Consider the following 3,538-nt stretch of genomic DNA (forward strand, 5'->3'; position numbering starts at 1 on the left):
AAGCTACCAGCACAACAATGTTTATTGCAGCATTATTTACCATAGTTAAGATCTGGAACCAACCCAGATGCCCCTCAGTAGTTGAATGGATCAAGAAAATATGGTATATATACACAATGGAATTCTATGCCTCCATCCGAAAAAATGGCATTGCCCCATTAGTTAGTAAATGGAAAGACTTGGAAAAATTATATTAAGTGAAGTAAGCCAAGCGCAAAGAAAGATAGGTCCCAAGTTTTCCCTTATTTGCAATATCTAGTATATGTATGAGTCAAGCAGAAAAGATCTGATAAGGTGATGTTAGGAAAAAGAACCCTAAGTTATGTATTTTAAATGTTTATTTTTCTTTCATGCATTTCTTTCTACGACAATTATAACATTATTTCTTTGTTGCTTTGTAAGTCCCTCCCCCACAGTATAACCCCTGCTTTCACTGTACTTGATGTAGGTATAATTTGTGGAGGGGAAGGGGAAAAACAAGTCGTTTAATTAAGAATACAGGTGGACCTGTTGCAACAATGAGAAGTACAAGTTGTCATGTCAAAAACAAACTTTACAACTTGGGTGGGGGCGAGGATTGGGTGAAGGGGAAGGGAGGATGGGAAGGGATGTGAAGGGTAAACAAAGGAAGAGGCTACAATGCTTGATAAGGAAAGTACTCACTATCTTGCCCATGTAATTGTAACCCCTCTGTACAGTATTTTCACAATAAAAAAAAAGAAAAAAAAAAAGAAAAGTGAGTATACATTAGAGAGACTGCAGAAATAACATTAGGGTTTTTACTGTCTCTACCTATTAATGTAATTTTATTTCTTGGTATTGAAACTCTCCTCTTGTTATTATTGTATATAATCCAATTCAGTTTATAACTATTCAATGTGGGAACTCTAGCTTCAAAGAATTGTAAAGTTTTATTTTCCTTTTCAATAACCTTATCATTGTCAGGCTACACTGTGGTCATCATCATCATCTTTATCAAAATTATTATTAGCATCATATGTGCTAATCAATGAAAGTCTTATATGTCCCTATGATTTTGCTATTATTTTCTTTTGATTAGTATTTTTAATGTTAAAACTGTGCATGGGTCCTAACCAGTATGAATTAACTTCCTCTCTCCCCCTCATTACACACAAATACTTAAGAGTTTGGACAGAACTTTTACAAGTAATACACTGTAAATATTATTACAATGTCATAAGTAGATCTAAAATTCCCTTGAAAGTAAAAGCTCTACTTTCTATTGAAATATTAGTCATTTTGTTCTAGGAAAGTTTTACAAAAATAGACTGTATATCTTTGAAATATAAAAGTTCCAAAATAGTAGCAAATATTTTAGAAAGAGTCTGTCTTCAGAAATATTTGTATATATAAATATTAATGTTATGTTTAGAATGACATTTTTAGAGATTGTCATCAGAAATATATACATATATCTAAATTTATGTGTAGAATGATGTACAGTATAGTGAAACAAACATCGTAAAACATAATTAAATTAAAAAAAAATACATCACACTAAGTGCCAGTGACTCACTCTTATATTTCGACATATTCTGGGTAATGAGATCTTAGAAATGTGTTTGAAAGTGGCCCAGACAGAAAAGTACTTGTTAGATTCTTATCTATAATTAACCACTAAAAACATGAATTAGCTCTGTGCCTCAAGTTGGAGATTGCTGTCCTTGAACATAAAAAGTCTTAGGCCTTTCAAACAACAACAACAACAACAAAATGTATCACATTAATTTCACAAAAGCATCTTTTAACTGCTGTGAACATTTCTTAGAAACATTAGTACATGCCCATGGAAAATGTTAAGTAAAATGTATAGAATATTACGTCTATGTTAAAGACATGAATATTTAGATTGTTTAAGATATTTAGGTAATGATAAGGAATTAAGAATAATGATGGGTAGGTAATATATTAGGAGTGGTTTGTCATTCTATTTTATGATAGGAATAGAATGATATTTATAATGGTTATATAAAATTACTCTTGCTTCATATTTGAATTATAATAAATGATAAACATTTTTAAATGTTTCAAATGGAAAGGAATATAAATTTTTATGTAATTTCAAAGCAACTGAGAAAATTATTCCAAGGCTGGTTTGCTCAAAGACTATATTTCTTTTCTTGTTCTAGTTTTCATATGTTCATAGAAATTAAAATTCCCAAAATTCAATGGATTTTGGCATTCAGAAACATCTTCATAGATACTAATATTGGAATCCCTTAAGTGGAATAGTTTATCTCATTTGTTACTTTCTTTTTTTTTAATTATTTTTTTTTAATTTTATTTTATTTTATTTGAGAGCATTTGTTACTTTCACAAATAAATTAAGATGATAGTGTATTTTGTTTCTTTTCACTGCTATTTGCTCTTAACTTGAGAATACTTTTTCCCTAGCAAAGTAGAGAAAAACAATTGGATTGACCAAGTAACATATGGCTTTCATAAGATGCAGATGCATAGATTGGTGTCTTCTGTCATTTGCCAAAAGTTTCTTCCAGAAAAGGTTATCAATTATTTATAAGTGTTGCTTAATTCCTAGGTATTCCAGTTATCACATACACTTTTTGACTGAGTTATCTCTGAATAAACTCAAAATAAACAGACAAAAAATCCTCAAAATGAACGGAAATCATATTATTGTTTTAAATGTTGCAGTTTACAAAGTTTTTAAGCAAACACAGAAAATATCTTTTTAGGTATTCTGCATTTTCTGTGAAGTATTTTAACAATAGTTTTTTTTTTTGCTGACATGTAATTTACTTGAAATATATTATCTCCTTTTATTGTATGCATTTTAGTTCTTTGGAAGTGAATTGTACAATCATAGGTTTTCCAAGAATAATTTTCACAAATTTGCTTTTCTTCAAATAGAAATGCTCCAAATTTTAGAACAGACATTAAAGTAGATATAAAATTCATTTACAGGAATTTGTCAGGCATACATCCTATATAGTGAGCCTTTTCAAAATTTCTTTTTTGGGATTATTTCCAGGGTCTCACACAAAGTATTCAAGTGCATTCTCAATGAACCACATTCCCTGTCCAAACAAGTTTTTTACTTCTCTTTAATACATACATAGACGTGTAATGGATAGAACCCATTCAATTCTCTTTGACCTTTTGAAAACTTGCTTGCTTTAATGATTGAAGTATTTTACAAATTCATTTGATATGTGGAGTATATCAATTTCTCCACAAGTGTATTACTATATTTGTGTCATCTTTTTATATTATGGTCCTACTAGTGAGCTTTCTCTTTATTTATTCTTGGATACTAAAGAGGAACTTATTTCATATGCTCCTACTATTTACATATGTTCTTTAAAGAAATATCCTATTTGGGGTAAAGTTATATGTAATTAGAAGATATAAAATTACTTAGACTCAGAATCATTGTAGCATTCACATTGTAGCATTAACAAATATGTGTCCTCTATCTGTTAGATATGTTTTCACTTCTGTTATATTGTCCTTTGAATTATGAAAGATTATAGGTTGATATTATCCAATTCATTCT

The sequence above is a fragment of the Dipodomys merriami genome, unplaced genomic scaffold (assembly GCF_024711535.1).
Source record: "Dipodomys merriami isolate MVZ:Mamm:240054 unplaced genomic scaffold, mDipMer1.0.p SCAF_86, whole genome shotgun sequence".
Classification (NCBI taxonomy): Eukaryota; Metazoa; Chordata; class Mammalia; order Rodentia; family Heteromyidae; genus Dipodomys; species Dipodomys merriami.